The sequence below is a fragment of the Jaculus jaculus genome, chromosome 11 (assembly GCF_020740685.1).
Source record: "Jaculus jaculus isolate mJacJac1 chromosome 11, mJacJac1.mat.Y.cur, whole genome shotgun sequence".
In the NCBI taxonomy this organism is placed as follows: Eukaryota; Metazoa; Chordata; class Mammalia; order Rodentia; family Dipodidae; genus Jaculus; species Jaculus jaculus.
The window spans coordinates 61,127,859-61,152,461 of NC_059112.1; the positions used below are offsets into that span (position 1 = coordinate 61,127,859).

The 24,603-nt window shown below is 37.4% G+C and overlaps 1 non-coding gene and 1 pseudogene across 1 annotated transcript; both read left to right on the plus strand.

The window, feature by feature from the left end:
• The first annotated feature begins 8,686 nt into the window (after positions 1–8,686).
• On the plus strand, positions 8,687–9,465 carry LOC123464384 (annotated as a pseudogene).
• Positions 9,466–23,957: 14,492 nt separating this feature from the next.
• On the plus strand, positions 23,958–24,088 carry LOC123453462. The gene has a single exon (XR_006632843.1). It is a non-coding gene; the product is annotated as a small nucleolar RNA SNORA33 (small nucleolar RNA).
• The last annotated feature ends 515 nt before the right edge of the window (positions 24,089–24,603 follow it).

The following is a 24,603-nucleotide window of genomic DNA, read 5'->3' on the forward strand; positions in this document are numbered from 1 at the left end:
CAAGGGATGTTTCTCCACTGTCTAGTGTCTTCTGCAATTTCTCGCTTGAGTGTTTTAAAGTTCTCATTGTAGAGATACTTTACTTCCTTGGTTAGGTCTATTCCAAGGTAATTTTTTTTTGATGCAATTGTGAATGGGAGTGATTCTCTGATTTCATCCTCTGTGTGTTTGTTGTTAGCATATATGAAGGTTACTGATTTCTATGTATTTATTTTGTATCCTGCTACATGGCTATAGGTTTTGATCAGCTCTGACGGTTTGCTAGTAGAGTCTTAAGGTCCTTTATGTATAGAATCATGTCATCTGCAAATAATGATACTGATCTCTTCCTTTCCAATCTGTATCCCTTTTATGTGTGTCTCTTGCCTTGTTGCTATGGCTAAGACTTCCAAAACTATGTTAAATAAAAGTGGGACAGTGGACACCCTTGTCTTGTCCTTGTTTTAGTGGAAAAGCTTCCAGTTTTTCCCCATTTAGTAATATGTAGGCTGTAGGCTTGTCATAAATAGCTTTTATTATATTGAGATATGTTCCTTCTATTCCCAGTCCCTGTAGGACTTTTATCATGAAGGGATGTTGGATTTTGTCAAATATTTTCTCTGCATCTAATGAGATGATCATGTGATTTTTGTCCTTCAACCCATTTATATAATGCATCTCATTTATAGATTTGCATATGTTGAACCATCCCTGCATCTCTGGGATAAAGCCTACTTGGTCAGGATGAATGATCTTTCTGATATACTCTTGTATTCTGTTTGCCATTATTTTGTTGAGAATTTTTGGATCTATGTTCATGAGGGAGATTGGTCGGTAATTTTCCTTTTTTCTTTTTTTTTATCTTTGCCAGGTTTTGGTATCAAGGTGATGCTGGCTTCATAGAAGGAGTTTGGTAGAATTCCTTCTTTTTCTATTTCCTGGAAAAGCTTAAGAAGCAATGGTGTTAGCTCTTCCTTGAAAGTCTGGTAAAATTCAGCAGTGAATCCATCTGGGCCTCGGCTTTTTTTAGTTGGGAGATTATTGATAAATGTTCAGATCTCCATGTTTGTTATTGGTCTATTTAAGTGATTAATATCATCTTGATTTAATTTAGGTAGGTGATATAAATCAAGGAAATCATCCATTTCTCTCAAATTTTCATACTTTGTGGAGTATATGCTTTTATAGTATGTACCTCTGATTTTTTGAATTTCTTTGGAATCTGTTGTGATGTTACCATTTTCATCTCTGATTTCATTAATTTGTGTCTCTCTTTCTTTTGGTCAGATTTGCTAAGGGCTTATCAATCTTTTTTATCCTTTCAAAGAACCAAGTCTTTGTTTCATTAATTCTTTGGATTTTTTTTTTGTTTCTATTTCATTAATTTCTGTCCTAATCTTTATTATTTCTTCCCATCTACTGATTTTTGGTTTGCCTTGTTCTTCTTTTTCCAAGGCTTTAAGGTGAAACATTAGGTCGTTTACTTATGACCTTTCTAATTTCTTAATATAGGTACTTAAGGCTATAAATTTACCTCTTAGAACTGCCTTCATTGTGTCCCAGAGGTTTTGGTATGTTGTGTTCTCATTATCATTTGACTCTATAAACTTTTTGATTTCCTTCTTGATTTCTTCATTGACCCATTCATCATTTAGTAGTGTATTGTTTAGTTTCCATGATTTTGTATATGCTCTATAGACTTTCTTGCTACTGATTTGTAGTTTAAGATAGAATGCAAGGAATTATTTCAATTTTCCTGGATTTGTTAAGATTTGCTTTGTTTCCTAATATATGGTCTATTTTAGAGAATGTTCCATGTGCTGCTGAAAAGAATGTGTATTCTGCAGCCTTTGGATGAAATGTCCTGTATATATCTGTTAAGTCCATTCCTTCTAAGACCTCATTTAGTCCAGATGCCTCTCTGTTTATTTTTTCCCGGGATGACCTGTCAATTGATGAGAGTGGGGTGTTAAAGTCACCCACCACCACTGTGTTTGGTGTTGTCTGTGACCTTACTTCTAATAGTGTTTGTTTGATGAATTGGGGAGCCCCCATGTTAGGTGCATATATGTTCATTATTGTAATGTCCTCCTGTTGGAGTGTGCCCTAAATCAATATAAAGTGACCTTCCTTATCTTTCTTGACTAACATTAGACTGAATTCCACCTTGTTAAATATTAGGATAGCAACCCCTGCTTGTTTTCTAGGCCCATTTGCTTTAAACACTGTTTTCCAAACTTTCACCCTGAGATAATGTCTATCCTTTGTAGAAAGGTGAGTTTCTTGGAGACAAAAAATTGTAGGATCCTGCTTTTTAACCCAGTCTGCAAACTTATGTCTTTTCATTGAGGCTCTTGATATTTAGAGATATTATTGAAAGGTGTGTATTTATGTTTGCCTTTTTTTTTTTTTTGTGGTTTCGGTTCTACCTGTGCTCTCTTGTGTTAAATAGTATTTGAATATTGCTTGCTTTTTCCAGCTTTCTTATATGTGTGCTTTTCCTATTCTTCAGCATAGAGGATTCTATCAAGTATTTTCTATAGAGCTGGATTTGTCTTCAAATCCTCCTTTAACCTGCTTTTGTCACGGAATGTCCTTATTTCTCCGTCTATTTGAATGGATAGCTTTGCAGAATAAAGTAACCTTGGTTGATAGTTGTTATCATTCAGAACTTGGAATATATCACTCCAAGCCCTGTGGCTTTTAAGGTTTGTGTTGAATAATCTGCTGTGATCATGATGTGCTTGACTTTTTAGGTAACTTATTTTTTCTCTCTAACTGCTTTCAATATTTTTTCATTGGTTTTATGTTTGGAAGTTTGATTACAATATGGCAAGGAGAGGTTATTTCCAGGTTTTGTATGGCTCGGGTTCTAAAGGCTTCCAGTATATGCATTGGCACCTCATCCCAATATGGGAGAAATTTTCTCCTATGATTTTGTTGAAGACGCCTACTATGACTTTGGAGTGAAATTCTTCTCCTTCTACTATGCCCTGAATTCTTATGTTTGATCTTTTCATAGTGTCCTGATTATCTTGATATTTCCACTCATACTTGTCTTTCTCTTTGTTGGACTGTATTAGATCTGCCACCTGGTCTTCTAGCTTAGATATTCTGTCCTCTCCTTCATCCATTCTACTGTGATATCTTTTTGTTTAACTTTATTAATTCTTTGTTTATCCTAGATATTAATCCGCTATCAGATATATAGCTGGCGAAGATTTTTTTCCCATTCTATAGGTAGCCTCTTTGCTTTATTCACAGTGTCCTTTGTTTTACAAACTCTTTGTAATTTCATGAGGTCCCAGTGGTTAATCTGTGGTTATTGCCTGAGCAATTAGGGTTGTATTCAGAAAGTATTTGCCAAGATGAATATATTGAAGGATTTCCCCTACGTTTTCCTCAAGCAGTTTCAGAGTATCATGTCTGATGTTAAAGGTCTTTAATTCATTTGTAGTTCTTGTGCATGGAGAGAGAGAAGAATCTATTTTCATCCTTCTAGAGATACATATCCAGTTTTCCCAACACCATTTGCTGAAGAGGCTGTCTTTTCTCCAATGAGTATTTTTGGCATTTTTATCGAATATCAGGTGGCTATATCTACCTGGACTTATATCTGGGTCCTGTATTCTGTTCCATTGACCTACATGTCTGCTTTTGTGCCAGTACCACACTGTTTTTGTTACTATGTATAGGTTAAAATCAGGTATGGTGATACCACCAGCCTTATCTTTGTTGCTAAATATTATTTTAAATATTTGAGGCTTTTTGTGATTCCAAATGAAGTTTTGGATGTTTTTCTATTTCCATTAAGAATGCCTTTGGAATTTTGATAGGGATTAGATTAAATGTGAAGATTGCTTTTGGTAAGATTGCCATTTTCACAATATTGATTCTTCCAATCCAGGAACAAGGGATGTTTCTTCACTTTCTAGTGTCTTCTGCAATTTCTCACTTGAGTGTTTTAAAGTTCTCATTGTAGAGATTCTTTACTTCCTTGGTTAGGCTTATTCCAAGGTACCTTATTTTATTTTATTTTATTGATGCAATTATGAATGGGAGTGATTCTCAGATTTCATCCTCTGTGTATTTGTTGTTAGCATATATGAAGGCTACAGAGTTCTGTGTATTTATTTTGTATCCTGCTACAGGGCTGTAGGTTTTTATGGACTCTAACAGTTTGCTAGTAGAGTCTTAGGGTCTTTTATATATAGAATCATGTCATCTGCAAATAATAACTTAATCTCTTCCTTTCTGACTTGTATCACTTTTATGTGTGTCTCTTGCCTTATAGATATGGCTAAGACTTCCAGTACTATATTAAATAATAGTGGAGACAGTGGACACCCTTGTCTTGATCCTGATTTTAGTGGGAAAGATTCCAGTTTTTCCCCATTTAGTAATATGTTGGCTGTAGGCTTCTCATATGGAGATATGTTCCTTCTACTTCCAGTCTCTGTAAGACTTTTATCATGCAGGGATGTTGGATTTTGTCAAATGCTTTCTCTGCGTCTAAGGAGATGATCATGTGATTTTTGTCCTTCTATCCATTTGTATAATATATTACATTTATTGATTTGTGTGTATTGAACCATCCCTGCATCCCTGGGATAAAGCCTACTTGGTCAGGGAGAATGAACTTTCTGATACATTCTTGTATTCTGTTTGCCAATATTTTGTTGTGAAATTTTGCATCTAGGTTCATGAGGGAAATTGGTCTGTAATATTCTGTTTTGTTCTATCTTTGCCTGGTTTTGGTATCAGGGTGATGTTGGCTTCATAGGAGTTTGGTAGACCTCCTTCGTTTTCTATTTCCTGGAAAAGCTTAAGAAGCAATGGTGTTAACTCTTCCTTGAAGGTCTGGTAAAATTCGGAAGTGAATCCATCGGTGACTGGGCTTTTTTAGTTGGCAGTTTTTGATAACTGTTCAGATCTCTATGCTTGTTATAGGTCTATTTAAGTCATTAATCTCATCTTGATTTAATTTAGGTACGTCATATGAATCAAGGAAATCATCCATTACTCTCAAATTTTCATACTTCGTGGAATATATGCTTTTATAGTTTGTCCCTATGATTTTTTGAATTTCTCTGATATCTGTTATAATGTTACCTTTTTCATCTCTAATTTTATTATTTGTGTCTCATCTCTCTTTCTTTTGGTCAGATTTGCTAAGGGTTTATCAATCTTGTTTATCATTTCAAAGAACCAACTCTTTGTTTCTTTAATTCTTTGGATTTTTTCTTTTTTTGGTTTCTATGTTATTAATTTCTGCCCTAATCTTAATTATTTCTTCCCATCTACTGATTTTTGGTTTGCTTTGTTCTTCTTTTTCCAAGGCTTTAAGGTGAAGCATTATGTCGTTTACTTGTGACCTTTCTAATGTCTTAATATAGGCACTTAAGGCTATAAATTTACCTCTTAGAACTGCCTTCATTTTGTCCCAGAGATTTTGGTATGTTTTGTTCACATTATCGTTTGACTCTATAAATTTTTTTATTTCCTTCTTGATTTCCATTGATCCACTCATCATTTAGTAGTGTATTGTTTCCATGATTTTGTGTATGCTCTATAGCCTTTCTTGCTATTGATTTGTAGTTTGATTCCATTGTGGTCAGATAGAATGCAAGGAATTATTTCAATTTACCTGAATTTGTTAAGATTTGCTTTGTGTCCTAATATATGGTCTATCTTAGAGAATGTTCCATGTGCTGCTGAAAGAATGTATATTCTGCAGCACTTGGCTGTAATGTCCTGTAGATATCTGTTAGGTCCATTCCTTCTATAACCTCATTTAGTCCAGATGCCTCTCTGTTTATTTTTTCTTGGGATGACCTGTCTATTATGAGAGTGGGGTATTGAAGTCACCCGTTACCACTGCGTTTGGTGTTATCTATGACCTTACTTTTAATAGTGTTTGTTTGATGAATTTGGGAGCCTCATGTTAGGTGCATATATGTTTATTATTGTAATATCCTCCTGTTGGAGTTTGCCCTTAATCAACTTAAAGTGACCTTCCTTATCTTTCTTGACCAATGTTGGACTGAAGTCTACCTTGTCAGATATTATGATAGCAACCCCTGCTTGTTTTTTAGGCCCAATTGCTTGAAACACCATATTCCAACCTTTCACCCTAAGATAATGTCCATCCTTTGTAGAAAGGTGAGTTTCTTGGAGACAACATATTGTAGGATCCTGCTTTTTAACCCAGTCTGCAAATCTATGTCTTTTGGTTGGGGCATTGAGGCCATTGATATTAAGAGATATTATTGAAAGGTGTGTATTTATTTTTGCCATTTTCTTGTGGTTCCAGTTCTACCTTTGCTCTCTTGTGTTAAGTAGTATTTAGAGTTTGAGTATTGTTTGTTTTTTCCAGGTTCCTTATATGTGTGCTTTTCCTTCTCTTTAGCATGGAGGATTCTACGAAGTATTTTCTGTAGAGCTGGTTTTGTCTTCAAATACTCCTTCAACCTGCTTTTGTCATGGAATGTCATTGTTTCTCCATCTATTTGAATGGATAGCTTTGCAGGATAAAGTAACTTTGGTTGACAGTTGTTATCTTTCAGAACTTGGAATACATCACTCCAAGCCCTTCTGGTTTTTAAAGTTTGTGTTTAATAATCTGCTGTAATCCTGCTGCCACTGCAGCAGCCTCCTCTCTACCTCTCTCAGCTGGGTCATTCTCCAGCTGTGCTCTGGGAAGTTTCCTCCTGTCTAATGAGAGGGTGGGCTCTCTTAGGACTCCCAGAGAACTCTATTCCACAAGGCACTCTTCAGAAATGCAACAGGACTCCGTGTCCTTCCTGACAGTTGCATGACATTGCATGATCAGGACAGCAAGGTTCTACAGTCTAAAACTGTTTGATATGATGGAGAATGGAATTTCAAAGGGGAAATGTCAGGGGGGAGGGGCGGGAGGGAGGGAATTACCATGGGATTTTTTTATAATCATGGAAAATATTAATAAAAAATTAAAAATAAAATAAAACTCTGTTTGACTTTGATAAATCCTATTGTCTCCCAAACTTTTTGACCCTGTAGCTCTTTATTTCTGCTTAACAGCTATGAACACCCTGGAGAACACAGGCTATTATAGAAATATGTGCTGAGTACAGTGGAAGGAAGGGAAGAAAGAATTCATTCTGCCTAAGGTGCTAGCATCTGAGAAAAATACATCCTTGAAGGCCTGGAGTGATGAGTCAGGGGAAGCAAAGCCTGGCCCACACAGGAATGGGCTGGAAGTTTCCAGCCCATGCTGGAAGAAGCAACAGCACAAAATAGAGGCTGGTGGGGAAAATGGGCCCAAAGGCTGCAGGTCTCCATATTAAGGTGCCTGTACTTTATTCTGATGTCAAAGAGAACTTCCTAGGTTTTTCAAGAAAAGGAGTGATGGGTGAGTTTTGGCAGCTCTTAAAAGCTGGAGGGAAAGAAGCCAGTGTACCAGGGTCAGGTCCAGATTATACAAACAAGGGAGAGTTGGGCCATATTACCCAAGAGACACAGGGTAAGAATGAGGGAGCAGTTGGGAAGCCCTGTGGTATTTGGGGACATGATGCTGCTCTTCTTTAGGATGTTACAAATGTAATAAAAGTGCCCGAGTCTTTTTGACCATGTAGCCTAAGGTGTCAGTTGATCAGAGATGACAAGTGGCTGCAGTGCCAAACTGGCCCCAACTCTGCTTGTTCTCCCCAATGCTTTCCCCACCCAAGCTTTCCCCAAGGCTAGTGCAGGTGAAATGCCCATTACCCATATGTACGCTTGCCTTCTGGAGTTAGTGGCCCCAATGTCACATGACAGAGAAGAGAAAGCACAGGATGTTTCAGAAGTTGGGATCTGGAAGCCTCAGCATTGCTGGCCTTGCACTGTCCAAAGCTTGGGGTTCATGACCTCTACCAACCTGTGCAGGAGGCTGAGTCATACATAAGCACATTACATTGGATGGGTCCCAACCATCACTGCTCCAGGGAGCTCAGGAGTCTTAGTGGGTGAAGACCTGACCCTGACCATGATGACTGAACTCAACAAGAAGATGATGCACTGCCCCCTAATTTTCTCCTAGGTTGTATTTAGGGATTTCCAGAGAATGATTCAAGATTTAGCCAAAAACTCCCGTTTCCAGAGATGCAGTCATTTGTTTTCAAACAAGCAAACAAAAAAATCCACATCCTTTGCTGAGTTTTTCTAGTTCCCATTTGGTTACCTGGAGTCACACAGACAACAGAATGCAACTGGCAAGTGAATGAACACTCTACAGGCCCTGCCATTCACCATGAGGCCAAGACCTTGCCATTCTAGATTTCTCTGAAAGAGAGGCTTCCAAGGCCTTCCATTTTAACAATTCTCCACAGTATTGTTGCCTGTAAGACTGATTTCAGAAATCAATAATTTGTTTCCAAATTAAAATTGCTACCAATTAAAAATGCTACCAAATAGAATTTCAAAGGGGAAAGTGCGGGGGGGGGGTGGAGGGAGGATATTACCATGGGATATTTTTTATAATCATGGAAAATGTTAATAAAAATTGTGAAAAGAAAAAAAATGCTATCAAATTAAAATTGACTTGGAGCTGAGCATGGTGGCACACACACGCCTTTATCCCAGCACTCGGAATGCAGAGGTAGGAAGATCGCCGTGAGTTCAAGGCCACCCTGAGACTACATAGTGAATTCCAGGTCAGCCTAGACCAGAGTGAGACCCTACTTTAAAAAAAAATGACTTGGACTCAGATGGCTTTCCACCGAAAGCAAGCTTAGTAGATTCAGATGTCTTAAGAATTCTGGTATGCAAGAAGCAAAAAAGTCATCTACCTTGTATGATAGACACAGTGATGCACTGTGACATTGTTTATCATACCACATCCAGATGTATGACAGTGTGACTGGATGGGGACACTGCTCCAGATGATGCAGAAGAGGAATCCTATAGGTAGCTTCATTAACAGGAGAAGACGAGATTTGAAAAAGCTAGCCAGGAGCTTGAAGTTATTGCTTTTGAGTACCCCAAAGAAGTTCATTATATGGCAGAATTTGTCATTCAACAGACTTCTGAGGAGCATGACAAAAATGGTGATGGATCTGTTAGTTTAGAAGAATTTCTTGGTGATTTCCGACAAGACCCAACTGCAAATGAAGATACCAGACTTGTTGAGAAAGACAGATTCATGAATGAGTATGACAAAGATAATAATGGCAATTTTACTCCCCAAGGGCTGTTATGGTGGGAAGTGCTCAGTCATCAAGCATTCCTCAAGAGAAGGTGCTGCAGCTAATTGAGGAGCTGGATTTAAATGTTGACCAAAAGCTCTCTGGAGAAGAGATTCTGGAGAACCAGGACTTGTTGCCTATCAACGAAGTCACAGATTACGACCAGCAGCTCCATGATGAATGGTTCTATCATGACAAGGATGGCTTCTGGTAAGATGGAAGTGTAGTAGCCTCACAAAGCAGCCTGGGGGGAGGGGAATAAGCAGGAAAGCAACACAATAGATTCTCCTACCAAAATGTGCAGGTGTATAAGATTATCAACCACAACAGAAAAGCAGAACAGATCCAGAGCTTCTACCAATCACATGAGCAACTCCCACCAGAGGGCTGGTTGTCCTGGTCCATTGGAAAGAGCTACACATGCTCTGGTCCTGCCTGAGCCAGCTCTAGCAGAATCACAGGGAAGGGTTTCTACACTCACACCAGCTCCACAAAGTCAAAAAAAATCTGAAAGAGGGCTGGAGAGATGGCTTAGTGGTTAAGCGCTTGCCTGTGAAGCCTAAGAACCCCGGTTCGAGGCTCAACTCCCCAGGACCCATGTTAGCCAGATGCACAAGGGGGCATACACGTCTGGAGTTCGTTTGCAGTGCCTGGAGGCCCTGGCATGCCCATTTTCTCTCTCTCTCTCTGTCTGCCTCTTTCTCTCTTTGTCTGTTGCTCTCAAATAAATAATTTTTTTAAAAAATCTGAAAGAGAACACAGCAGGTACCAACTGAGCAGCTCCTGAAGGGGAAGACAAATGGGACCCACTGAGCAGCTCTGGAACGTAGGCCCTCTCCACAACCTCCCCTCTCCCAGCTGTCAGCACCAGCAGCCACTGGAGACAAGGGATCTCAGCCACACTGCTTCTAACAGAGCCAATTGGAGCAGCAGATCCACTGGCCCAACCAGCTTAGCCAAGTACAAAGCATAAGTGAGACCAAAAGCCATCTCAAAAGGTAACAGGGCCAGAATACTCTGGATGAATACCCGCCCCAAATTCAGATATATAGGCCTGCTCTGGCAGTGCTAGTTGCACCTTCATGTTAGGGCAGATTGTGGGTTAGATTTGACTGATGTACTAGTGGTCAGCTTTACCACTCTTAAATAAGCTGTGTTTGGGGGTTGACTTGTGTTGTTTTTGATATTTCCTGAATTATAGTGCCTTTCTCTTCCGTCTTTCTTGGGGGTAGGGTCTCACTCAGTCCCAGGCTGCAACCCATTTTAGACCACAAATCTCACCCTCCCAATTGACAGGATTACGGGAGTGGATCAACACACATCCTTGGAGACTTTGGCTTTGTTAGATGATCTGTTTGCTTTAATCCCCACTCTTGCATAAATACTCTTTGCTGGCTTTGATTAAATGTGTATATTGCTCAGTTGAATTTTAGAATTTGCCTATATTTTGCTAGAATACTTGTGTAGCAGACGAACTCAACCTAGGGTCATTTCTTGCCACGCCAACTCCAATGGAGTCTGCGTGACCTGTTCACCAGGCCAAGGTGAAAGCTTCAAGGACAAAAGCCTCATGGAAGTATGTGCATTCTCCAGGATTGTAGTGCCTTTTGCTGCTCTCTGATAGCTGTTTTCTTCATTACTACTGTTCTGTTCCTGACACATGACAGCAGCACGATGTTCTTTCACAATTTAGTAAAAATTAGATGTGGAACAATTTCCAAAAATCAAGTCACCTGATGGTGTGACACTTCCTCCAAAGACCCTGCTGTTGTTTCAAGCCATAGTCAAAATTCCCAGGACCAGAACCCATCGATGAACCATTACCTTACATAGGAGTGTATAGGGATGGGGATACACTAGTAAATAATGGTGGGAAACATGTTTCTTGGTAATCTTTAATTTTGTGGACAGACTAGCTAGGTCGAAGCCACTTTGGTGCTTGCTTACATTTTTATGGCATGGTTCAAGGAAAAAAATATATTAGAGTTCTGAAGTCGCCCTGTTAGAACTTTTGTTAAAAATACTTGATGCTTGAAGCAGGCTAAAAATCTAACGTCATTTGTAACCACTGACTAACACTGATTTTGGTGAGATATTAACTATTAAATTTGTAATTGTAATCTTTAGTCATGTATTTGTGCCTCAATTTCTGGAAAAGGCTATTCATAAAAACTGTACCAAACAAAGGTTAAGCTTATGCAGCCAGAATTGTATATAACCTGATGCTCTGCTTAAGTAAAATATACTCAGATACATTAACCTTCTCTGTGTGTGTATCTGTTTGTCACTTCGCCGACTCCTTGCCCACCTCCCAAGGCCCTGTTTTCCCTCAGACTGGTGGTCCCAGCTTTGCCAGCCCATGGCAATTTCTGCTATTACTCTGGGAGTAATATAAGAGGCATCCTTGGTATCTTAGGTTCCTACTTTGAAGATATATTACACTGGATTTACATATCTAAGAATACAGCAGATAATTAGAAAACCCAAGCATCAAATTAACTCAAGATGCAAAAATCTCTACATTGGGGCTGGAGAGATGGCTTAGCAATTAATTGCTTGCTTGTGAAGCCTAAGGATCCTGGTTCAAAGCTTGATTCCCTGGTACCCATGTAAGCCAGATGCACAAGGTGGCACATGCATCTGGAGTTTGTTTGCAGTGGCTGGAGGCCCTGGTGCATCCATTCTCTATCTCTCTGCCTCTTTCTCTGTCTGTTGCACTTAAATAAATAAAAATAAACAAAAAATCTCTACAATATAATACAAGAAACATGAAAAAATCAAGACAGGTTAATTCCATCAAAAATTATGAATCCATGAGAAAGGACCTCCAGTGAAACTGGATGACATGCTTGACAAAGAATTCAAAAGAATAATTATATCTATGTACAAAGAAATTAAAGAAACCAAAGGAATCAAAGAAGAAAACAAAAACCGAAAAGAATCCCAAGAAATCATAGGAAACCAACTTAACCAAATAAGGAGGTCAACACAAGACGTGGATAATAAATTGAAATAATGGAGAAATACCAATCCTAAATAGTATAAATGCAAAACAGAGTAAGTCAACTACAAACACTGTAGAAAATCTCTGCAATAGAATAAAAAGGAAGGGCAGAATATCTAAACTATAAGTCATGGTAGCAGATCTAGTACAGTCCAACAAAGAGAAACATAACCTAATAGGAAGGTATGAATGGGAATTCCAAGACATTCAGGACATTATGAAGAGATTAAACATGAAAATTCAGGGTATAGTAGGAGAATTTCACACTAAAGGCACAGCTGACATTTTCAACAAATTCATAGAAGAAAATTTCCCCCAAATAAGGAAAGACATGCCAATACAGATACAGGAAGCCTTTATAACACCAAACAGACAAAACTAGGAAAGAACCTCTTACCACCATATTATAATTAAACTGCAAACACACAACCCAAAGAAAACATATTGAAAGCAGTTAAAAGGAAATATCACTTTAAGATTTCGGTTAAGATGGCAGCGTAGGTACCACGCCAAAGCAGCCGAGGGGGGGAAAAAGACCAAAAACACTCAGCAAAATATACACTTTTACTAAAAAGTGAGGTGTATAGGAAATTGAGGCGGCAGCAGAGAAGTAGAAGAGATCCAGAGCATACAGAGCCCACAACGAAAAGACATAAGTTTGCAGACAGGGTTAAAAAGCAGGATCTGGGCTGGAGAGATGGCTTAGCGGTTAAGCGCTTGCCTGTGAAGCCTAAGGACCCTGGTTCGAGGCTCGGTTCCCCAGGTCCCACGTTAGCCAGATGCACAAGGGGGTGCACGCGTCTGGAGTTCGTTTGCAGTGGCTGGAAGACCTGGCGCGCCCATTCTCTCTCTCTCTCCCTCTATCTGTCTTTCTCTCTGTGTCTGTCACTCTCAAATAAAAAAAAAAAAAAGCAGGATCCTACAATTTGTTGTCTCCAAGAAACTCACCTTTCTACAAAGGATAGACATTATCTCAGGTTCAAAGGTTGGAAAATGATGTTTCAAGCAAATGGGCCTAGAAAACAAGCAGGGGTTGCTATCCTAATATCAGACAAGGTAGACTTTAGTCCAACGTTAGTCAAGAAAGATAAGGAAGGTCACTTTATATTGATTAAGGGCACACTCTGACAGGAGGACATTACAATCCTAAACATATATGCACCTAACATGGGGGCTACCAAATTCGTCAAACAAACACTATTAGAACTAAGGTCACAGATAACACCAAGCACAGTGGTGGTGGGTGACTTTAACACCCCACTCTCATCAATTGACAGGTCATCCCGGGAAAAAATAAACAGAGAGGCATCTGGACTAAATGAGGTTATAGAAGGAATGGACCTAACAGATATATACAGGACCTTTCATCCAAAGGCTGCAGAATATACATTCTTTCAGCAGCACATGGAACATTCTCTAAAATAGACCATATATTAGGAAACAAAGCAAATCTTAACAAATTCAGGAAAATTGAAATAATTCCTTGTATTCTATCTGACCACAATGGAATTAAACTACAAATCAGTTGCAAGAAAGGCTATAGAGCATACACAAAATCATGGAAACTAAACAATACACTAATAAATGATGAATGGGTCAATGAAGAAATCAAGAAGGAAATCAAAAAATTTATAGAGTGAAACAATAATGAGAACACAACATTCCAAAATCTCTGGGACACTATGAAGGCACTTCTAAGAGGTAAATGTATAGCCTTAGGTGCCTATATTTTCATTAACAAGGAGGGTATAATGGTAGGGGGTAGATCACAGATGAGCCTAAATAATGGTACCAAACTGCCTGTATTTACTGAAAAGAAAACTAATAAATTAAATTTAAAAAAATAAAATAAAATAAAATAAAATGAAACATGCATTTGCCTTTTTTGCTTTCACTATGAGCACATTGAGCCAGGAAATGAGAGTTGGAACATCTTCTCTACTATTTGTCACTAATTTTCTTGACCTATTTTGGAATGTTGTTCTCATTTTCAGCAAGATAAATAAAGAGATCATAATATAAAAAAATAAAAAAAAAAAAGAAACGTCACAAGTAAACGACCTAATGCTTCACCTTGAAGCCTTGGAAAAAGAAGAACAAGGCAAACCAAAAATCAGTAGATGGGAAGAAATAATAAAGATTAGGGCAGAAATTAATGAAATACAAACAACAACAACAACAACAAAAAAAACAATCCAAAGAATAAGTGAAACAAAGAGTTGGTTCTTTGAAAGGATGAACAAGATTGATAAACCCTTAGCAAATCTGACCAAAAGAAAGAGAGAAGAGACACAAGTTAATAAAATCAGAGATGAACAAGGTAACATCACAACAGATTCCAGAGAAATTCAAAAAATCATAGGGACATACTATAAAAGCATATACTCCACAAAGTATGAAAATCTGAAAGAAATGGATGAGTTCCTTGATTTATATGACCTACCTAAATTAAATTAAAATGAGATTAATCACTTAAATAGACCTATAACAAACATGGAGATTCGAACAGTTATTAATAATCTCCCAACTAAAAAAAGCCCAGGCCCAGATGGATTCACTGCTGAATTTTACTAGACCTTTAAGGTACAGCTAACACCATTCCTTCATAAGCTTTTCCAGGAAATGGAAAAAAAGGAATTCTACCAGACTCCTTCTATGAGGCCAGCATCACCCTGATACCAAAACCAGGCAAAGATAGAACAAAAAAAGAAAATTGCAGACCAATCTCCCTCATGAGCATAGATGCAAAAATTCTCAACAATATATTGGCAAACAGAATACAAGAGTATATCAAAAAGATCATTCACCCTGACCAAGTAGGCTTATCCCAGAGATGTCGGGATGGTTCAACATACACAAATCTATAAATGTAATACATTACATAAACGGGTTGAAGAAAAAAAAATCAAATGATCATCTCATTAGATGCAGAGAAATCATTTGACAAAATCCAACACCCCTTCATGATCAAAGTCCTACAGGGACTGAGAATAGAAGGAACATATCTCAATATAATAAAGGCTATTTATGACAAGCCTACAGCCAACATATTACTAAATGGGGAAAAACTGGAAGCTTTTCCAATAAAATCAGGAACAAGACAAGGGTGTCCACTGTCCCCACTTTTATTTAATATAGTCTTGGAAGTGTTAGCCATAGCAATAAGGCAAGAGACACACATAAAAGGGATACAAATAGGAAAGGAAGAAAACAAGTTATCATTATTTGCAGATGACGTGATTCTATACATAAAGGACCCTAAAGACTCTACTAGCAAACTGTTAGAGCTGATCAAAACCTACAGCAAGGTAGCAGGATACAAAATAGATACACAGGTATCAGTAACCTTCATATATGCCAAAAACAAACACACAGAGGATGAAATCAGAGAATCACTCCCATTCACAATTGCATCAAAAAAAAAAAAAGTACCTTGGAATAAACCTAACCAAGGAAGTAAAGAATCTCTACAATGAGAGCATTAAAACACTCAAGCGAGAAATTGCAGAAGACACTAGACAGTGGAGAAACATCCCTTGTTCCTGGATTGGAAGAATCAATATTGTGAAAATGGCAATCTTACCTAAAGCAATCTACACATTTAATGCAATCCCTATCAAAATTCCAAAGGCTTTCTTCATGGAAATAGAAAAAACAATCCAAAAATTCATTTGGAATCACAAAAACCTCGAATATCTAAAATAATACTGAGCAACAAAAATAAGGCTGGTGGTATCACCATACCTGATTTTAACCTGTACTACAGAGCCATAGTAACAAAAACAGCATGGTACTGGCACAAAAACAGACATGTAGATCAGTGGAATAGAATAGAGGACCCAGATGTAAGCCCACGTAGCTATAGCCACCTGATATTCGATAAAAATGCCAAAAATACTCATTGGAGAAGAGACAGCCTCTTCAGCAAATGGTGTTTTGAAAACTGGATATATATCTGCAGAAGGATGAAAATAGATTCTTCTCTCTCGCCATGCACAAGAATTAAGTCCAAATGGATTAAAGACCTTAACATCAGACGTGAAACTCTGAAACTGCTAGAGGAGAAAGTAGTGGAAACCCTTCAACATTTTGGTGTTGGCAAAGACTTTCTGAATACAACCCCAATTGCTCAGGCAATAAAACCACAGATTAATCACTGGGACCTCATGAAATTACAAAGATTTTGCACTGCAAAGGACACAGTGAAAAAAGCAAAGAGGCAACCTACAGAATGGGAGAATATCTTCACCAGGTATATATCTGATAGAGCATTAATATCTAGGGTATACAAGAACTCAAAAAGTTAAATAATAAGGAATCAAACAAGCCAATCAAAAAATGGGCTTTGGAGCTCAATAGAGCATTCTTAAAGGAAGAAATACAAATGGCATATAAGCATCTAAAAAATGTTCTATGTCACTAGTCATCAGGGAAATGCAGATTAAAACTACCTTGAGATTCCATCTCACTCCTGTCAGATTGGCCACCATTATGAAAACAAATGATCATAAATGTTGGCGGGGATGTGGAAAAAGAGGAACCCTTCTACACTGCTGATGGGAATGCAATCTGGTCCAGCCCTTGTGGAAAACAGAATGGAGGTTCCTAAAACAGCTAGAGATTGATCTACCATATGACCCAGCTATAGCACTCCTAGGCATATATCCAAAGGACTCATCTCATTTCCTTAGAAGTACGTGCTCAACCATGTTTATTGCTGCTCAATTTATAATAGCTGGGAAATGGAACCAGCCTAGATGTCCCTCAACTGATGAGTGGATAATGAAGATGTGGCACATTTATACAATGGAGTTCTGCTCAGTGGTAAAGAAAAATGAAGTTATGAAATTTGCCGAAAAATGGACGGACCTGGAAATGATTATACTAAGTGAGGTAATCCAGGCCCAGAAAGCCAAGTGTCACATGTTCTCTCTCAGATGTGGATCCTAGCTACAGATGATTGGGCTTCTGTGTGAGAAGGAAAATACTTGGTTGCAGAGTCCAGTAAGTTAAAAAGGAGACATAAAGGGAAGAGAAAGGAAGGGAGGAGGATACTTAATAGGTTGATATTGTATATATGTAAGTACAATGATTGAGATGGGGAGGTAATATGATGGAGAATGGAATTTCAAAGGGGAAAGTGTGGGGGTGTGGAGGGATGGAATCACCATGGGATTTTTTTTTATAATCAATGAAAAAGTTAATAAAAATTGTAAAATTTTAAAAAAAAATAAAAGAAAAAAAAAGAAAAAGAAAAAAAGAAATATCAACTCACATATAAAGGCTGGCCCATCAGGATAACAGCAGATTAAAAGCCAAAAGGGCTTGAAATGATGTATTCCATGTTCTGAAAGATAGCACTGTCAACCAAGATTACTTTATCCAGGAAAGCTATACATCCAAATTGATGAAGAAACAAGGACATCCCATAACAAAAACAAGACAAAGGGATATATGCCTGCTAAGCCAGCTATGCAGAAAATACTTAAGAGATCTTTTATACTGAAGAGAAATAAAAACATACATGAGAAAATAGGAAAAAATAAACCATAGTGAAATAATAGTTAACACAAGAGAATAAAGGAAAAACAGGAAGCACTACAAAATAAAAAGAATAGAAAGAATAAATTCATACCTTACAATAATAACTCTTAATATCAATGGCTCAATGAGAAGACACAATTTTTCATAGTAGAATAAAAGGCAGGATTCTTCTGTCTGTTGCCTCAAAGATACTCATCTCTCCACAGGGGGAAAAAAAAACAGACAATATCTTAAGGTGAAAGTATGGAAAATAGCATTTCATGCAAATGGTTCTAGAAAACAAGCAGGTGTTTCTATCGTAATACCTGACAGGATAAGCTTCAAACCAACATTAGTTAGGAAAGGTAAAGTAGGTCACATTATATTGCTCAAAGGAACAATTCAACAGGAAGACATTATAATGCTAAAATATAGGCACCTAACATGGGTGCTCCCAATTTCATCAAACACTATTAGACTTAAGGTCACAGATAACACCAAGCGCAACTGTAGTGGGTGACTTCAATACCCCACTCTCATCAATTGACAGGTCATCTTCACAAAAAATAAACAGAGAAGTATCTGGATTAAATGATGTTTTAGAATAAATGGACCTAACAGATACCTGCAGAACATTCCATACAAATGCTGCAGAATACACAATCTTTTCAGCAGTACATGAAACATTCTATTAAATAGACCATATATTAGTACACAAAGCAAATCTTAACAAGTACCAGAAAATTAAAATAATACCTTGTACTACAAATCAACAAGAAAAACTATGGAGCATATACAAAATCATGGAAACTAAACAGTACACTACTGAATGAATGATGAATAGATCATTGAAGAAATCAAGAAGGAAATCAAAAATTCATAGACCCAAATGATAATGATAACATGACATACTAAAACCTAAGAAACTAAATGAAGGCAGTCCCAAGAGGGAAATTTATATTTAGGAAATTAGAAAGGTTGCAAGTAAACAAATTAATGTTCCACCTTAAGACCTTGGAAAAAATTACAAGACAAACCAAAAATCAGTAGATGGTAAGACATAATAAAGATTAGGGTAGAAATTAATGAAATAGAAACCAAAAAAATCAATACAAAGAATTAATGAAATGAAGGGTTTGTTCTTTGAAAGGATTATTAAGATTTATAAGGCCTTAGCAAATCTGACCAAAAGAAAAGAGAAAAGATCCAAATTAATAAATTAGAGATGAAAAAGATACCATTATAACAGACATCAATGAAATTCAGAAAATCACAAGGACATACTTGAAGAACATATATATTCCACTAAGTTTGAAAATCTGAAAGAAATGGATGATTTCCTTGATTTAGATGACCTACCAAAATTAAATCAAGATGAGATAAACCATTCAAACTGACCTATAACAAGCATGGAGAGCATGTTATATATTTAAAAATCTCCCAACCAAAAAAGTCCAGTCCCAGATGGATTCACTGGTGAATTTTACCAGACTTTCATGGAAGAACTAACATCAGTGGTTCTCAAACTTTCCATAAACTAGGAAAGAAAGGAATATTATCAAACTCCTATAAAGCCAGCATTACTCTAATACACAAACCAGTCAAAGACAGAACAATAACAACAAAAAGATTACAGACCAATCTCCCTCATGAACAAAGATGCAAAAATTCTCAACAAAATTCTGGTAAACAGAGTACAATAATATATCAAAACTATCAAGCCTGACATGGTAGTGCACACTTTTAATCTCAGCATTTGGGAGGCACAGGTAAGGGGATAGCCATGAGTTCAAGGCTACCTTGGGACTACAGAGTGAATTTCAGGTCTGCCTGGGCTAGAGTGAGACCATACCTTGAAAAAAATAAGAAATAATTCATCCATTCCTACCAAATAGGCTTTATCCCAGACATGCAAGTATGGCTCAATATATGCAAATCATTAAATGTAATGCAGTATATAAATGGACCAAAGGACAGAAACTCCATGATAATTTCAATAGATGCAGAAAAGGCATTTAACAAAATTCAACATACCTTCATGGTAAAAGTTCTAAGGAAACTGGGAATAGAAGGAATATATCTCAACATAATAAAGGCTATTTATTTTTTTTTTGTTCATTTTTATTTATTTATTTGAGAGTGACAGAGAGAGAGAGAGAGAGAGAGGCAGATAGAGATAGAGAGAGAATGGGCGTGCCAGGGCTTCCAGCCAATGCAAACAAACTCCAGATGCGTGCACCTCCTTGTGCATCTGGCTAACGTGGGTCCTGGGGAATCGAACCTCGAGCTGGGGTCCTTAGGCTTCATAGGCAAGCACTTAACTACTAAGCCATCTCTCCAGCCCAATAAAGGCTATTTATGACAAACCTACAGCCAAAATAATACTAAATGGGGAAAAACTTGAAGCTTTTCACTAAAATCAGGATCAAGATAAGGGTGTCTACTGTCCCCATTTTTATCTAATATAATACTGGAAGTTTTAGCGATAGCAATAAGGCAAGCAATAAGACACATAAAAGGGATATAAATTGGCAAGGAAAAGATCAAATTATCATTATTTGCAAATGATATGTTCTATACATAAACAACCCTAAATGCTCTACCAGCAAATTGTTAGAGCCGATAAACACATTTAGCAACATAGCAGGATACAAAATATACACACAGAAATCACTAACAAACATGCTAAGGATGAAATCAGGGAAAAACTCCCATTCACAATTGCCCCCCCCCCAAATAAAGTATTTTGGAATAAACCTAACCAAGGAAGTTGAAGGATCTATACAATGAAAACTTTAAAACACTCAAGAGAGAAATTGAAGAAGATACTATGAAATGGAAAGCCATGTTCTTGGATTAGAAGAATCAATATTGTGAAAATGCCAATCTTATCAAAAGCAATCTACACATTTAATGCAATCCCCATCAAAATTCCAATGGCACTCTTCATAGAAATAGAAAAATAAAACAATTCTAAAATAATTCATTTGGAAGCACAAAATCCCTCAAATATTCAAAACAATTTTGAGCAACAAAAATAAGGCTGGCAGTATCACCTTACCTGACTTTAACCTATATTGTAGAGCCATAATAACAAAAACAATATGGCACTGGCACAAAAACAAACATTGATCAGTAGAATAGAACAGGGAACCCAAATATAAATTCAGGCAGCTACAGCCATCTAATTTCAACAAAAAGCCAAAAATATTCATTGGAGAAAAGATAGCCTCTTCAACAAATGGTGCTAGGAAAACTATATATCTATATGTAGAAAGATAAAAATAGATCCTTATCTCTCTCTCTATGCATTAGAATTAAGTCCAAGTGGATCAAAGACCTTAATATCAAACTACTAGAGGAAAAAGTAAGATAAACTCTTCAAAATATTGGCATAGGCAATGGCTTTCTGAATGTAACCCCTGTTGCTCAGGAAATAAAACCATTAATCAATCAATGAGACCTAATGCAATTAAAAAGCTTTTGTACAACAAAAGACACTGTGAATAGAGCAAAGAGGCAACCTACAGAATGAGAGAAAATCTTTGCCAGCTATTCATCTGACAGAGGATTAAGATCCAGCATATACAAAGAACTCAAAAACTAAATAATAAGAAATCAAACAACTCAATTAAAAAACAGCTATGGAACTAAATAGAGTTCTCAAAAGAAGTACAGATGGCCTATAAACATCTAAAAACATGTTCTACAACCTTAGTCATCAGGGAAATGCAAATTAAAATTACTTTGAGATTCCATCTCACTACTGTCAGAATGGCTATCATCAAGAAAACAAATAACAATAAATGCTGTCAAGGATGTGGAAAAACAGGAACCTTTGTACATTACTGGTAGGAATGTAAACTGGTACAGCCATTTTGGAATTCACTGTGGAGGTTCCTGAGATGCTAAAAATAGATTTACCATATGAACCAACTGTACCACTCCTAGGCATATATCCAAAGGACTCTTCTCATTACCTTAGACGAGATCAGGCATACTCAGGGTGGTATGGCAGTAGACCTTACTGCCTTAGAGATAACTTGCTCATCCATTTTTTTCTTTTTTTTCCCTCAATTTTATTAAACATTTTCCATGATTATAAAAAATATCCCATGGTAATGCTCATCCATTTTTACTGCTGCTCTAGTCACAATAGCTAGGAAATGAAACCATCCTAGATATCCTTCAAATGATGAATGGATAATGAAGATATAGTATATTTATACAATGGAATTCTATTCAAGAATAAAGGAAAATGAAATTATGAAATTTGCAGGGAAATGGATGGATCTGGAAAGGACTATGCTAAGTGAGGTAACTCAGGCCCAGAATGTGAAATACAACATGTTTTTTAGCATATGTGAATACTAGCTACAAATGTTTACAGTTGTATGTGAGTTGGAGTGAAAATTGGTAATAGAGGCCAGTAAGCTAGAAAGGGGCTATCAGGGAGGGAGGAGAGGGAAGGCCTTAGGGAGAAGGTATTGTATATATGTAAGTAGATGAACAGATTATTAGAGGTGAAATGGCCTAAGTGAGGTCAGTGAAAGAGATTGAGTTCAGGAAGGATGGGCAAGTGTTAATCAAAATTTAAGATGTTATGTATAAGCAGTATAGAAACCTACTTTATTGGATAATGATGCAGACAGAAACCATAGATTGTTACTAGAAAAAATTTAGTGACAGAGATGGGATAATTACTAGTGAGTTGTTGACCAGGGAGGTCCTTGATGCACCCAAAGTGGTACAGGCCATTGCTAAGGCTCTTGGTTTCCCACCAGAACTAGATGGCAGGACTTTATTGCTGAAGATTCCACATGCTTGGCCTGCAGATCACTGAGAAATCAAGCTGGAGCTCAACTGAAAACCTCTTCCCTGTGAACCAGCTGACAAAAGCTGGAAAAAACTATGCTGCATGCAGACCTGTGGGAGAGAGAAGTCATCAGCAGAGATAAACCACAATAGAACTTGTAAGCCTTAAGACTGGCCATCCAGGCCAAATTAGCCAACAGGTGCAATAATTGTGTTCTGTTATGGGAGAAAGGAAACACTCTCTAAGTGGACTAGAGGCCCAGTACTGAAAACCTAGCCAAAAGGCAGGGGAGGTCATGAGCCCTAGGGGGTAACACCTGCTGGTACCTGGCTAGATGCATATATTATGCTCACCAAACTACCCTATAAGCACTTTTCTTAATGTTCATCCCATATATTAATGCTACTCTAAGTTTTGGTTATAGAGCCTTCTCTTTTCAGATGGTAGTGACCTTGGGATGACTCAGAAGACAGTATGGTGCTGAGAAGAAGTGACAGTGGAGTGTTCAACGCTGAAACATCTCTATCACACCTTCTATGGCTCAGGGTCCATTGTGAAAGAGGTGGTAGAAAAAATGTAAGAGCCAAAGAAAGGGCAGGACTCCTTACAATGCAATCTTTCTGACACAAAATGTTCTGGATATCAATAACCTCACAGTGCCTGGTACTACCTACACAAGACCTTCATAATAGGAGGAAAAGATGATGACATCAAAATATAAAAGAAACTAATTGAGGGGGGAGGGGATATGATGGAGGATGGATTTTTTTTATTTATTTATTTATTTATTTGAGAGCGACAGACACAGAGAGAAAGACAGATAAAGAGAGAGAGAATGGGCACACCAGGGCTTCCAGCCTCTGCAAACGAACTCCAGATGCGTGCGCCCCCTTGTGCATCTGGCTAACGTGGTATCTGGGGAACCAAGCCTCGAACCAAGGTCCTTAGGCTTCACAGGCAAGCGCTTAACCGCTAAGCCATCTCTCCAGCCCGAGGATGGATTTTTAAAGAATAAAATAGGGGAGGGAATTATCATGGTTTATTGTCTATAATTACGGAAGTTGTCAATAAAAGCATATATGATATAATATATAAGTCTCAATAAAGAAGAAAATGAATATAAACAAATAAATTAGAAATTATAGAGTTGAAGAATCCAACAACAGGGGAAACCACTAAGGGGGTTCAACAACAGATTTGAGATTTCAGACAAATAGTGAAATTACACAATAAAACCTACCTTAAAAAAACAGAGCAAATGAAAGAGTGAAGAAAATTGATCTACCTCAGCTGCCTATCAGGCAAAATGTAGCACACCAGCATACAAGTAATGGGGATTCCAGAAGAAAGGAGAGGAGAGAAAAATAGAGGAGAGGGAGGAAGAAGCCAAGATAAACATAAAGGAATTATACTGAAAATATCCTAAGACTTATAGCCAGCCAATTAATTTGCTTATGTGAAGGTATTTCTGCAGAAAGTTAGAAACAACTGGCAATAGTGATGCCACTTTATGAGCCTTAAGGACAACTGAGGTTACTACTGTCCCTCAAAATGGCTACGATATAATGTTGAAGTGTTTTCATAAGACTTAATTAAAATTTTTCTATAACTTGTTCTAAGCTTAATGAAACTTCAAACAGTTAATAAATTACATGAAAAACAAAATAGAAGTCGGGTGTGGTGGTGCACACCTTTAATCCCAGCACTCGGGAGACAGAGGTAGGAAGATCACTGTGAGTTTGAGGCCACCCTGAAGACTATGTAGTAAATTCCATGTCAGTCTGGACCAGAGTGAGACCCTACCTTGAAAAAAAAAGAAAGAAAGAAAAATAAAATGTTCAACATACAGGAAATTCAACAATTCCCAAATAGGTTAAAGAGGTGTGTACTTAAGTACATCATAAGCAATTAAAATACAGAAAACCATGAAAGAAGCAAGAGAAAAACAAATCATATATTGGGGAATAAGACTACAACTAACAGTTAACTTTTCATCAGGAAAAAAAAGTGGGAAGGCAGAGGGTTGTAAAGTAACTATTTAAAATACCAAGAAAAGAGGGACTTACAGTTAAGATGGT